General features: G+C 44.7%; 1 protein-coding gene across 5 annotated transcripts in view; it reads right to left on the minus strand.

Annotated features, from left to right (window-relative positions):
* The window catches only part of SEMA6A (semaphorin 6A), a 119,191-nt gene extending 104,613 nt beyond the window's left edge, over window positions 1-14,578 (minus strand). For 4 of the 5 annotated variants that reach the window (XM_058043362.1, XM_058043361.1, XM_058043360.1 and 1 more), the window contains exon 1: window positions 13,942-14,578. The gene's annotated coding sequence lies outside the window, so the exon portion shown is untranslated. Of the gene's footprint in view, window positions 1-12,668; window positions 12,751-13,941 lie in introns of those variants that run through there. The other variant, XM_058043359.1, reaches the window with a different exon arrangement.
* Window positions 14,579-15,076: the final 498 nt, after the last annotated feature.

Genomic DNA, 15,076 nt, shown 5'->3' on the forward strand with positions numbered 1-15,076 from the left:
TATTTTATGATTCATTTGGCAAATCTGTTTTGTTTGTGTATACATTTGAGCTGTATCTGTAAAATGTCTCCAGACATTTTAGTCATGACATATTGAAACATGAAAAACTAGCTATTTTTTTTTAAAGTGAGACCTGATCAGATGAGGCTGAAGAACTAAGAGCTTTCTTTGTGAACACATTGCCTTCCTTCTACACACAATGCCAGCTGCTTGACAGGAGCTGTCCTCTCCAACCAGCACCTGCAAATCTAGGACTTGAGGTGTGAGTTGAGCAGTGGACAAAGTTGTAAACTCAGGTCAGAAGCAAGCAGCTGTCCATAGAGCAATTGCAGGGAGCAAGTACAAACTCACCATGTTTCCAAAAGGTCTTCCCCAGATACAAATCCATGGTACCCTGGCAAAATGGATTTGGGGAGGGGCACAACACACAGAGGTTTAGAGCCAGAAGAGGCCTAAAATCAATGTATGTGACCATAGGCATCTTGATCAGCCGGCTGTGTCCTTCTGCTGATTTCTCAGCCAGTGGGGACCTGAAGAGATCAGCAGGCCTGGGGGCCCAATTAGTCCAAACACAAAACCTTTTCCATGTGTATTTTGCTTCGAAGTAAAAAACAACCAAACAAATAAACAAACAAAACCCCAGAACATGCTAGCCTCCTTTTTTGTTAAGACTTGAACACCTGGGCTTGAGTCCTTAATGCATAAGTAACTCTTGAAAGTCTACATAAAAAACCTTTCAAAATCCACATTTTTGTCCTCCCTGGATCCATAATGACTATTGTTAAGAAAATGAAGACTTAAAGATGTTATGTATGAAGGAAGACACAAATAAAATTACTTGAAATAACCCCTGAGTTCACATGAGACTGACATGAGGTAAAATTTCTACTATAAATGCACAATATTTCTCAAGAAAATAAAAATAATTAAAAAATTAATTGGACAATTGAAAGTTAAAGGTACCCTTGTTTTATGGATCAAGCCCATTTTTAGCTGTTTTTAGAACTGCTTTTAAAATAATTACTTGAATTATGGCTTCTTTATTTTTTTTTCTAAATACTGTAACAACATGCAGCTGCTGCAAGTCTATTTTTCTGCATCTTGCAAAGACTTCAGATAATTCTGGAAACTCTTTAAACAGGAGAGAGTATTTAAATACTCTTTCAAGCTACAGAAAATATACTTCATATGAACAAGAGGATGTGGTAGAATTACTGCCAGAAACTACTAAATGGCTTGCAGCAATATCTATGCTTCTGTTTCAAGAGGAGACAAAAATATATGTTTAAATGACATGAAATCTCTCTCCTCTCCTCTCCTCTCCTCTCCTCTCCTCTCCTCTCCTCTCCTCTCCTCTCCTCTCCTCTCCTCTCCTCTCCTCTCCTCTCCTCTCCTCTCCTCTCCTCTCCTCTCCTCTCCTCTCCTCTCCTCTCCTCTCCTCTCCTCTCCTCTCCTCTCCTCTCCTCTCCTCTCCTCTCCTCTCCTCTCCTCTCCTCTCCTCTCCTCTCCTCCTTGCCCCAAACTAATTTGCCTTAACTTAATCTGTGCTTTTAGCCTCCCTTCCCTATGAGTACTGAACAATAAAGCACTAAGAGAAAAGACACTCGAGATAAATGTTAATCTGGGGCACTGTTTTTCTTATAAGCACAGCCCTTGTTCTACTCAGTGCAAAGTGTATTATTTTGTGTTCAATTGGTTGCATTTATTTGAGCGTCTTATCTATCCTGTAGGGCTGAGCAAAACGGCACACCCACTGAAACAAACATGAATTTATTTTCTGTAAAAGCGGGGCTGAGACATGAAAGCTGTGAAAGAATCTTGTTAGCGATTCTCTGTGTAGGCAGCATGTTTCACTTTAATCATATGCATTACAGCCTCTCCCATCAGAGGCTTCAGATTCACTCCTAGAGCTTCTTTGCACATCAGTTTGGCTAACCCACTTTCTGGCGCTCCTGCCTCTGTATACAGAAGGAAAGCAGAAGGCGATTCTGCTTTTCACGCTGCAGAGGAAGCAGCAGCACCGCGCACGCACACACGCACAGAGGGGCAGAGCGAAGGGAGCGCCCTGCAGAGCGCGGCCCGCGTCCATCGCCGCTCCCCCGGCCCGTTCCGCCGCTCCCTCCCGGCTTTTCTCCGCCGCTCGCTCCCTCCCGGCGTCCCCCGGCCGCCCGCGGAGCCTGCACGGAGCTGTTCAGACACAAGAGGGCAGGCGGCGTGCGGAGGAAAGCGCCCGCAGACAGCGGGCTGGGGGAATCGGGCGAGCGCCTCTCGCACCCGGCGTCGCGATGTGTGCGACCGAGCGCTCCGCCGGCTCCTCCAGCCATCACACCATCAGTCGCAGCCGTACCCCTGCGTTAAAAAGCTGTGTCAAAAAGGGAATGCTCCTATTCCCTTGAAACCTGTAGCAATTTACAGGGCCGCTCTGTAACGGGAAGAAAAGTTACTGCGCCTTCTTTCCAAGGTTTGACGCGCAGTCTAATGAAAGTGCGGCAGATTCTCTCTCAGTGTATTCCACCCGCTGGAATATTTAAGGCTCTCCCCACCATAAATGTATTTCGGTAAATGTGTTGTGTTCGTTCTTACACAACCCTGCTATTTAAATGTGGGTAGTTGTTAGAGCAGGCTGTCATACGACGACTATCTAGAAGCAGGCGGTGCAGCAGCAAAGTAGCACACCAGCCCCCCTACTAACACATTCTCTGCTTTGCTGTTGAAAAATTTCCAGTACTTGAATCTTTGAAGCTAAAATGCTAATTCAATTTACAGATCCATTGCAGTCCCATGCCTTCTTGATTGTTTTGATAATTTTTTATTGTTATTTGTATTTTGAGCTTGTGACTTAAGTTCTTAAAAAAAAAAATCAGCAATTAATGACTCCTAATGAAGTCAGAAAGATTTATGCCACCAATACTAACAAGTCAGAGGTTAGCTCTTCTAGACAAACTCCATGCCTAATAAAATAAGCATGGAGATGCAATCTGCAGCAAAACTGTGCCCTCAATTTTCTGTTTGATGCCAACAGACCAAAAGTTAGATCCTGCTAACCTGTATTTTCTTGTCTCCACCCAGCTCTTCTTCATTTATACACACAAGCAATGCAATTGATTCTGATGACATGTCCATCTAAACTAGGGGCACTCGTTTGAGTAGATAGTTGGATATTTGGAGCCTGGCACAAAGGAGAAGGTGAGGAGTTGTCCTTCTAAAAATGAGGTAGTTAAGCATCTGTGTAGATGTTCTAGGTTTTGAAAAGTTCCTTAAGTTGTTTGGCTGTGACAACAATGAATTCTTTTATCTGCTTCCATCTAAAAAAGATTACTGACCATTTATAGAAAAAAAATTAAAAAGTATAATGGATTGATTTGCTATTGAAAGTAATTCAATGATAGTGTTCTTACAGACCACTTCAGACATCAGCAGGCATGATATAGTCTGCATTTTCCATCTCTTTGCAGAACATCAACTGCATTTAATCATATCAACATGTTATCTGGAAGGACCTGGCTGAATTGCCTCTCTCACATAAATAACACTTGAGTTGTGTGTTATTTCTTTAGGGTTTTTTTTTTTGTGGGGTTTTTTTTTGTTTTTCTTTTATTTTTTTGGCAAATGATGCTATCGTCAGGATTTCAGGTACACAAGAGAGATTATGACAAAGGTGAACACAAACAAAAACAAACAGTTACAATGGTAAAAGGCACATTGAAAAGAAAATAAAATTAATGTGTCAGACAACTTCCTCCAATGCACAAGTTGCCTTATATTTTCAACGTTTTTTTCTGATAGTCACTTTAACACATGTAAGTAGTACTCTTAATAATGTTTTGAGAAATCAAAACTGCATTTTTCTCACAATCATCCAGTCACCAGCCTTCATCCCACACCTTCAGGCCATTAGCTCAATGTTGGCTAAATTTGCCTTTTGGACTACATGTGTTGTTGAACGAGAACAGGATCTCTTTTTTTTTATCTTGGGAAAGGAAGTGTTCTGGCAGCATGTCTAGGTCTTACGCACAGAACAGGATAAAGCAAAAAAGAGGACACCACCCTGAAATATACGCATCTCGTGATATAATTAATCAGTTTCTGAACATGATGAACTTCCCTACAACAGAATTAAAAGGAAACACCTTGCAGATAATAATGAAAAACTGTAGTAGCTCATGCAAAAATCTTTCCTTTTCCCAGAGTAGATCTTTAAGGATTTAGTTCTTAATTTCTTTTTAAAGAAAAACAGATTCCTATTCCAAATAAAGAATAATTTCACTGGATGAAAAAAAAAAAGAAGGCATCCTAAAGCACCACTACTTTAAAGTTTGTCTTCTTACTTCTCCAAAAAACCTCATATAACTCTCCACTTGAATTTCTTCCCAAAAACAAACAAAAAAATCCAACCAAACCAAACCCCAAAACAAAAATTCTAAACAATCTATTTCTAGAAAACAAAGTTCTACTGCAGGGACACAGTTCTTACAAGATATGTTACGTAATCATCCTCATATAACAGGAAATTTTAAAAAATCAATTTAACTGCGATCATTTCTGATTTAATATGGTTTGGATCAGTAAGTTGTAATTGCAAAAGCCGTGCATTTGTAATTAATGAGTAAAAATTATTCAGAAGTGGAATGGGTTGAATGCCATTAGAAGTTTATACACATAGTACCAAGTTCTGTTCATACAGAAAATTAAATTCAAAAGTTGATTTTAATGCACGATGCCCCTCTTTCATTAGGGAGCTCTGATGAAAAGCCAGTAATATAAAGACTATGACCCAAAGTTCAAGATAGCAGTTGAACAGCCTCTAATCCTCTCTATACAATAAAAACGGCATTTTTGACTCAAATACGAGGCCGCATTTTGCCGTGTTCACGGTGTGAAGTGCCACTCAAGGAAGATAATCCTGTGGGACTCTTGCCCGCAGGCAGCGACACCAGGCTGTGCCCCACGTGTGGGAAAGGCGTGCCATCCTTCCCTTTCCTTGCTGTGGTGCATGGAGGCAGAACTCCCACACAAACCCAGAGCTCCAGCTGCCCTCCAAGCACTCCTCCCCACCCGCCCTCCCCAGCTCTGAGGCTGAACAGGGACAGTTCCCCTCTCCGCTGCTTGCTCAGGAGCACTCGGCCCAAGACAAGCACCAGCCTCCCAGGAACACTCAGGTGGCAAGACGCTGTTGAGCAAATGTGAGATTTGCAAAGCAAATGCCGTGACATGGCTTAAAAGACAAAACCACAACAATTACTTTCATAGGAATTATTGTTTTCTTTTCTTGATAAGATTAGTATATTTGATGCTAAACTTCATCTTTTTGGGGATGCAGAAGAATATTTATTATCAACCATAAGCAAACTGAGAGGAAAATACTCCCAGTGAAGTGTCTGAGTCACCAGCTCAGGTATTTAAAAGATACACAGAGGTGTATAAAAGATGTGTAGATGTAGGCTTTGGGTACATGGTTTAGTAGTGGACTCAGCAGTGCTAGATTAAGGGTTGGACTCCATGATCTTCAAAGACCTTTCCAACCTAAATAATTCTATAGTTTTGTACTGAAGTCTAAATGGTGTAAGGGCTTGTTGATAGGTGCTGAGTAGAAATGCATTTTTACCCTCCAACAGACAGGCTCTATATACTGAGTATTGACTTATCACTCACTTCTCTGTTTCTTGAAGGCAAAAAATAAACAGCAAGGAAGAAAGAAAAACCAACCACCCTCGTTAAAGAAGTTACAAATGTTCCTTACAGAACTGCTTAATTAAATCTCTGTGCAGGGGGATCCTATACCCAACCTCAAACTAAAGGGAATACAATAAAGTCTGAGGAAAAAAAGCACAACAGAATTTGTACATCTACAGTTTTGACCCAAGATATTTCCTCACTGTTACAATTGCTACCTCCCTTTCAAAGGGAAATAAAAGATGAGGGAGGCAGAATATTCTGTCAGTCTAATAGACACATGCGCATTCTGAGTTTATCAGGAAAAAGACCGGGATTAATTTTACACAAAATATGTGTATTCAACACAGAGCAGGAAGATTATAAACCAGAAGATTCCATTTTATGCGAAAGTATAAAATTCCAAACACAGACTTTGTGTTCATCTACCAGCAAATGAAATTTAAAATCAAATTTTTGGACTTCATTAGTTCAATTCATAGGGCTCCTGAGGATGTAACAGGCTCATGTTCTCAATCTGCTTGTTGATCTCACTTGAAAAACTGACAAGACTTGGTTGCAAAGTCCCAAGCTGAGGATGTAGAACTAATCTTTTAGTGCAAACTAACCATATGAAAGCAAAAAGGTTGCTGTTTTTCTGATTAATTCAAATTATATGGAGTTCTTTAATCTCAGCTACACATAGTTTTGATATTGTACTTTGCTTTGATTAGTCAAGACTGTATTTTTGTTGTTGTAAACAAAAGACAGTCAGTCTTTCAGCTACTTTCCCATTGGACATATTTCCTACTTCACCTTTTTTCTCACTCATCAAAAAAGCTATTTCTATCATCTCACAGCTCTATATTTCTGAAAGCATGTATGTTTTAATGCTAAGTTTATGAACAAATATTGAAACATCATTGAAAAAATACTACCAATGCCAACACAGCACTGAAAGAGCTTTAGTTCTGTCTGAAAAAAGTTAATTTCCTCTTTTCTACTTGGTAATGCAAGCTGCTCTGCAGCTAACAAAAAGGTTCTTATTGTCTTGTTAAATTTAAAGTAGCAATAAACATTAACTCAGTCTCAAACATGGTATGATACTGTATGTAGCTAGGTTAAAAGGAAACGTAAAAGAAATTACCTGGATTGCTTAGGGAATCCTAAATTTACCCAACTATTTATCAGAAAAACTAATGAAAAGCCTTTTTTGTTCTAGCTATTACTCTCTGAAGTGTGTGACTTTACCAGCAAGACAAAACAAAAAGCAAATCTTGGGAGCCATTATCAGTTGGACATTCACATAACAAGGTCCGGAGAGACATATCCAGAAGTTTCCGCCTTTAATCCAACTCTGACTAATGTTGGATGCTGCTCTCTTGATCCATCCGAGCTCTCCTACTGCCAAAATAACTGCAAGGCTTGCAGGTCCGAATGCATCGTAAGCCTTTCCCAAGGCACCCCAACACTATCTGAGGCACTGAAACTATGGCAACCGAATAAGAAAGCAGCCTCCATGATTAATAGATGAAGATCCCAGCGACAGTGCCTTGCTAGGCCATAATTCAGGAATGCAGTAGGAATTAGCATAGAATCCGTCTCAATCTACCAATAAAAAGTAGATTTTGAAAGGCATCAACAAAATCACGGGGTTTTTTTCTGCAGAAAAATGAGAAAAACCCACAAAAAAAAAAAAAAAAAACCAAACAAAAACCCCTATGGAACTATAAACTGTTCAAAATCTCATTAACATTTCAATGAATGGCTGCCTCAAGAGCAAGTAATGGATAAATGTTCATGAACAATGGTGAAGGAAGCAACATATGAAATTTTCTATTCAAGTATAAAAGCCATATGAAGAACACTCAATATATAGAACATCTAAGTGAAACTGAGCAGACATAGATAGGAAAGTAGAGATAATGTTTGCTGCGATAAAGAATATAGTTGGATGCGGTTTTTCCCATTGTGTTGGGAATTCCTACGGGAGAGTATTTTTTGTATCTGCTGAACTGGAACGCCTAACCATAGCTATTATATAGTCCACACATTTTCACTGTTAGAAGGTCGCTGGGTCTATCAGGGTCATTACAAAATCAATGACCATTAGGAATACCTTTTCTTTTTAAGCACATAATGAAACTTCTGCTATTATCACCAGTAAAAGTACTGGTAGAAAAGTCTTCATCCAACTAGATATTCTCAGACTGATATGAAAGGGCATAACAAAACTATTGGGGCTTTTTTACCACTTTTATAAGCTCTAAGTTTTCACTAAAGACAATGGGTTACAGAAATCACAAAAACATAGGGATGGGAGCTTTTTTTGCCTGCTTCATGGAAAGGGTGTAATTCTGCAGTCAAGGCATGGCTCTACCTGGGAAGGATGAGGGAGATGATGCCAAAGGCTTCCCACCCTGAAGACAGGGCCCATGCTGTCCTGTTAGAGTGGTGCAGCAACGCTGTGCACCTGCCCCTGGAAACTCTTTCACTTCAGAACTGCAGGCGTACTGCACAAGTGTACTGCTGTGGAAAGCTCCTCAGTAGCAATTTTGTCAGTAGCTAAAAAAAAACCCCAAAACAAACCAAAAACCTGCCACTAGCAAAAATGGCAGAGAGTAGTCCATGATACATGAATTTCAAGTATGTTATATAAATACTTTACATAGAAGTGCCTATTATTAACAATATTTTTAAAGGAAAGGTCATCACCGAATGTAGTGAATTTACCATATGTCTTCACTCTCGAGATACAGCAACTGGCAGTTCTGTTAATAGCTGGTTTATCTGCTTTATTTTACATCTCTATTTCAGCCACTAAAGAAACACTCTGGGGCTTGGGGAAAAATTTCTTTCATACAAAAATGACTTTGAATTCACATCAAGCATTATTACGGCTCTCCTTTGGGCTGATAAATAACAACAGTTCTATACTAGGAAAGACTTCATGAGATTTTTCAGCAAATTATGGGAGAATTCTTTCAGGGTTTTTCTTGTATTCTTCCTTTTCTGAAATCTGGTTTTTGTTGTTGTTGTTGTTGGGGTGGTTTTTTTGCTTTGTCTTTTTAAGTAAATTCTACTTTTTTAAAATTAAACTATAGCCAGAGTTAAACTTGAGATTTCAAAGGTCATAAACCTGGTAGCCTCATTTATGTTCATCCGGTGCATGAAAGCTGAGAACGTTATTCTTTTATGGGGGGGAAGCATAGATCTCTTACCCCCTTCCCTGTTTCCAGCAATAGCAGCCTTTATAAGAAGTGCCAAAAACTGCAAATGTTTCTATGTAAGCCTGTCCTTCAAAGGGCCCCTCCTAAGACTTCCAGAACACCCTAATTTTTTGCTTATTTTCTGTTTTTCCTCTCCCTCCATTCCCATGCTACATTTAATTTTGAATCCTTTCACATCTTCCAGAGGCCAGAATAAAATAGGCAAATGAGAAGCTTGGGAACGCCACAAGACACACAGGAGCTGCAATACCTAAAATTATAACACAGTAGGTGGCACTCTTCCCTTTAAAACCTAAAGCTATGCCTTGGGCATGTGCTGCCATATTGACATGCTGCAATCAAGATCCAAAACCCAAAGCAACCCTCACCACAGAAAATTAGAGATCTCTTAACGCTGCAGAAACATACACACTCAATTATTCCCATGGCCATGGGTAACACAGCACATAAAGAAAATAGAGGCATACAGACTCTGCTCTGCCAGGTTTGTGCTTGAACTGGAGTAGTCTACTTTTACCCCCACAGACCCTACGCACATTTAAGCTGTTCCTTACTCAGAGAACTGGTGCAACAGGCCAAAAATGAAAATATTCCTATAGAGATCTGTCAGGCTCAGGTCCAGGCTCTCCCTCAGCTGATTACTTCTGTGTTAGAATGCTGTTCATGGTTGCTGCATGCTGTTGATCAGCAGTTGGACTCTGAGCTACTGACTTTATCTTGCTGTCAAAATGTCTTGCCCACCTAAGAGTAATCCTGATACACAGAATTTATGAATATGAAATTCTTAAATGGTCTCCAGTAAAAAGCATTACTTATAACTCTTATTTTTCCGTTGCCCTGTCAAACAAAGCTTGCCACAATTTGTTGGATGTGACTTGCTCCATGACACACAGATCTAGGTCTGACTTATAACATTAAGGATCAGTCCAGACCAAATGTACTCAGAGGATAGCTTCAGGTTCTTAACAAGTATTGATTCCCAGAAGAGGACAGTATTTTCAGCTTGCGGCTCAAACACAAAAAAAAAGTCCACATTTAAGTAATATTTCAGCAACTGCATTTACTCTTAGAAAATTACTCCGGCAGGCAAGGTATTCCTGGGTCAGCAAAGCTTACTTGGGTGAATGAGATTGCAAAAGGTGAGGGCTAAAGATTTACTTCATCAATAAATGAATAGTAGCAGGTCAAGTACTGCAGCATCTATATTAAATACTGATAGTGAAAACTTCTTAGTACAGTTCAACTTCTCTAGCATATGCTGCATCTAATATAATTTCAATGTTGTTTTCCAGAATTTCAGGATTTACTGGCTTGTTTGTTTTCAGCATTCTGCTACAGCATATGGGAATCAGGTACTATACACAAAACATTTGTTTCAGTAGTATAACAATGTGTTCTTGCAAAGAAGCTGGATGTAAGACATGTATTAGCTCAGGTCAATTTAATCCTAAAACATTTTATGCCTCCCCTGCTGTAAACCATGTGAGCTCCTTTCATGTGTATTTATGTATGGCTCTTCAAAACAAGATGACAAATTTCCCCTTCCCTTCACAAAACATGCACAAGCAAGTTCACAATCACCTACTTCCTTTCTAATGCAAACAATTCTAGTCTGGATTTTTCACAGGTCATTAGTTTGATCTCTGTCTTTCCCTTTTTCTCTTTTTTTTTTTTTAGATTCCTTTCAAAAATTTAATGAAGGCAACTCTTCATTCTCAGCCCAATCCACCTCCTTCTTCAGTCTTAAACACCAGTAACTGCAATCTTCTATTTGCAAACATAAAGGGACTATGTCTGATAATCACTTTCATCTTCAAGCCGCTAGAAATGTTAACTAGCCATCTTCCTCATAGATGTCAGTGCCCAATTATTTTTTGGTTCAAGTAGTATGAGTTCAGTTGATAAGGCTGGTTTGCCATTAAGCAAGAATACACAGTTTTCAAGTAGACTAATTGAGAACACACAGAACATCTGTGACTGCCTTGTTTGTAGTCTCTGAAAGCATTCACCTGTGCTTCAAGCCTTTGGTGCCTAGTACATGACAAGCAAATGTTGCAAATACAATACATTAAAATATTACTTACTATTTAAAATTTTCTTTAGCATTTAGGCACAAATCTCATCTGGGCACGCTGCTCCTGAGCAAAGCTTCTATGAATGACAGAGATTTTCTCCAGTGAAGAGTGGTGGACAATGGAAATCAACTTTTTTATGCACGTGAAATTATTTGGCTTTAGAGAGAGTCAGTTCTCTCTGTCTTGTAACTTAAAAGAAGCTACCATATGAAAACCAGGCTCCTATTAGATAAAAGGATGCCCTAGACAGTGAGACACCTTGGCAACTCTACTTCTTTAATAGAGACAAACCTCCCTGATCCTACTGTAGCACTTGCTTGCAACCATGTTCAAAGCAATTCCATGAAGAAACAGATTTGCTGGAGCAGATCTGAATTTCCTCACAATACACTAGAACAGTCTCATTTTAAAAAAAAATTAAAGAAAAAAAAAAAAAAAAAAAGAGAAGCTAACAACCGCAAGATCACTTTGTGTTTCTAATCTGAAAAAAATGGTATGAGCATGATAACAGCTGCATAAATCTTACCATGAGAGAAAGCTACAAAATCTCAATGAATTTTGAGAATTGAATTTTAAATCAAAAGAGCCTGACTGCACTGGACTTTGTCATCCTGATGTCAAAGGATTTAATCACCAAGTAAAGATTACTTGGATGAGAATGGTTTACTGGATGACACTTAAATTTAATGAATGCTAACCAAAAGCATGAAATAATTGTTGCAAAGACAGTGAGGAAAATCACACCTTTAGCTACTATCTTTGAGGTCAACTTAGTAACGATATCGTTGCGGGATGATACAAAACCAGTTAGAAGAATCTATGTCAAATAATAATCAACTTCGTGCAGCCCTGTGACAGAAAATGGTTGTGCACCTTTAGCACTTCGTTATTTACAACACCTGCATGCTGTTGTGTGCGCCTTTAGAAAATGAAGCATTCACCTTGCTTGCAGCGCTAGGAATTAGTATGTTTTACAGTTTATCACAGACTTAACTAAAGCCTTTATCTTCTGCTGTTCCATCAGTGAAATAATTTTCTGCAGCAGCTAAACATCCGTGCTGCACAGACACTGGCACAAACGCGCATGTTTACAAACTTCAAAAGCAGCAATTATCTCGGGAGAGGAACAGGAGAACAAATTATCTCCTGAACAAGCGGCCAAGGCTAGAAAAAGACAGAGCCGTTTGCCTAAGGGAAACCCAGCAGTTACTGCCTTGAGACTCACCCCGGGATGAGCCAGGCAGGACAGGGGCGGTGGCGACAGGCAGAAGGGCATCTCCACTGCAACTGACCGGGCTGAGCCTCAGCCCCGCTTTCCCCGCCAGCCCTCTGCGCGCACGCCGTCCGGTCCAGCCCCGGGAACGCCTCCCTTGGACGGCCCGGCAGTCAGGCACGAAGGACGGGCCCTCGCAAGGAGCAGGTACTTTCCTCACGCGTGATGGAGACCCAAACTTTCCACCGCCCTCCGTGGCGGCGGGGCGAGGGGCGGCGCTGACCCTCGGCCGCCCCAGAGGCTGCCCGAGCCCCGCCGCCGCCGCCCCCCGTGCCTCGCCGCCGTGTCGCCAGCGCCCCGCAGGACGGAGGCACGGGAGCCTTCCCGGCCCGCGCGCAGAAGGGACAGGGTGTGTGCGTGCAGAGTGAAATCCCTTCCCGGCTCAGCATCCTTTCCGCTCAGCACCATCCTGCTCCATGCTCGGCATCCTCTCCTCACCTCAGCATCACGCTGTCCCCTCCTCGGCGTTCCTCCCAGCCTCAGCATCCGCAGCACGAAGGAGCCCCGCTCCCGGTCCCCGCCCGGCCCCAGCGGTGCGCCCGGCGTGCGGCGTTTGCGGGGCGCCGCGTCGCCAGCCTGAGCCCCTCCTGGAGGGCCAGCCCTGTTACTCCCCTGTTACTCGCCATTAAGAAAACTTTCTCTTTTCCGCCGTTTCTCCCATTTGGCCCGGAGCCCGAGGGCGGAGAGGGGCTGAAGGAGCGACAGGGCGAGTGCTGGGCGGAGGGAGAAGAGTTGCGCTGCCTCGCACGGCTTCCCGCCCGGCGGGCGGTCACGGAGGGGTCTGGCCTTGCCCAGCCCGTCTGCCGGCGCTCGCCGGCCAAGGAGCAGCGGCTCGGCAGTGCCGCCGGCCCACGGGGGAAGAGGCTGGAGGCGCCCGGCAGAAAGGGGCGGGGAGCATCCCTAGCCCAGAGGCACCCTTGGCGGGGCTGAGCGAGGGCGGCCGGCAGCCCACCTTCACCGGGGCCGGGGCGGAGGGGAGGGCGGCCACTGTCCGTGGGGAGCGGGCGGGGAGGTGAGCCCGCGGCCCCAGCCCACGATCGCGAACAAAGCCCGCGGCTGCGCCTAGGGCTGCTCCGCGGAAGAAGTTGCCTCGATTCCCGGCCACTTCCCCCAAAAAGCAGCGCCAGCCTCGGAAAAAACCAATAAAGAAACACATCGGCCGCGACCCAGCTACACCGCGGGAACGGCAGAGACGGCGGGGTTACGCCTCTGCACGGAGCGCACACATAGTTGTTGTAACAAAGACCCCGCACCCAGCCCCGCACGATGCCCGGCGGCCCCGGCGGCGGCGTCCCGCGGTGCCCAGCTCCCCGCGGTGCCCGGGCGGGCGCCACCCCCGCCAGAAAGGGCTCGGGGATGGGAGCCGAGGAGCCCCAGCCCAGCGCCCGCAAGCCGCGCTGGGGTTAGGGGAGGGAGGATAACATGTTTGGCAATTGGGGTCGGGGGCGGGGGGGGGGAAGGAAAGAAAAATATGGGGGTTAAAAAAAAAAGGGAAAAAAAGATGAAGGCACGAGATGCCGGTAAAGTGACAACACCAAGCGCAGCGTGTACACTTGCGGGAGGCTCTACTCCTCCCTAGGCGCTGCAAACGATGTCGAGACAGAAGGCAGAAGCAGCCCGCCTCAAACCACACACCACCACCCTCGGCTCCTTCCGAGCCGGAGCAATCCCAAAACATAAGGTAGGGGTACGGACGGGGGGTGTACTGTACCTTTTCGGTGCATGTATCTGGGCAGCTAGAGGACAACTAGCTGATGTAGTGTCCCATTTAGTAATCCATTTTAGGGGATCTCTCTGGGAAACTGGAGCCACTCTCTCTTTTGCAATCCTTTGTCATTACTACATGTGTGCTTCCCAGGGGATGGTATATTTAATATTTCTACTTTCTGAATTGCAAACGCAATTTGTTCATTTCCAATGATGGACGAAGAAGGGAGTGATCAGAGAGAAGAATAAAAAATAAAAAAAATAAGCAAAAAAAAAAAAAAAAAAAAAAAAAGCGTTAGCAACTCCTCTCCAGACCCAAATTCCACTACGGTTCCACTCCAGTAAGTCCCCTTCAGTCGAGCCTCGGGAGGTAAGTCATTTCGGGGTCTGCTGGTCCCTCTCTACCAGAAGTGCTCCCGGTGTGACGGCTGCTTCAGGAAAACTCCGAGGCTGGAGGTACACGCTGTGCCACGGCAGGAAAGCGTAGTCGCTGCTCGCCTCGAGCTGCCGGGCATCGGACTGTGCGCGGCGAGGACGTGGGAGCCGCTGTCTGTGTGTCTCTGCCTGTCCCCGTCTCCCGCCGCTGCCGCTCCGTCTCCCGCCGCCCTCCCGCTGTCCCCGGGACGCGGCTCCGCCGGCGGAGGCGGAGACAAAGCCCGGACTGGAGCGCGGCGGACGGGCGGGCGCGCCCCGCTCCCCGCCCCGCCCCGCCCACCGCCACGGGCGGGGCACGCTCGCGGTCGCCCCGCCCCGCAGGGGGCGGGGCCGGGGCCGGGCGAGGCGTGAGGGAGCCCGGGGAGCGCGGAGCGGGGCGGCCGCGCGTCGGTCTGGGGCTCGCTGTGGGCGGTGCTGCTGCCAGCGGCACCTTGGGGCTGGTGCCGAGCGTCACTGGGCTTACGTCGAGCAGGTGTCTACGGAAGGGACTCGCCGCCCCCTGCCATCGCCCGTTTTCTCGGAGCTGTCGCCGCCTCCAGCCATCACGGTCGTTCCGCGCCGGTAGGGCGCGGAGAGGCGGCGAGGAGCGGGGAGACGCCCGCGGCAGCGGCGAGAGCACGGGGCGGGACGGGGGCAGCCGGCTGCAGCCCTCCGAAGGACTCGCTGCTTCCCCGCGGGATCTGGGGCTGCTGCGGAGCCCGGGG

This window comes from Melospiza georgiana, chromosome Z, assembly GCF_028018845.1.
Source record: "Melospiza georgiana isolate bMelGeo1 chromosome Z, bMelGeo1.pri, whole genome shotgun sequence".
In the NCBI taxonomy this organism is placed as follows: Eukaryota; Metazoa; Chordata; class Aves; order Passeriformes; family Passerellidae; genus Melospiza; species Melospiza georgiana.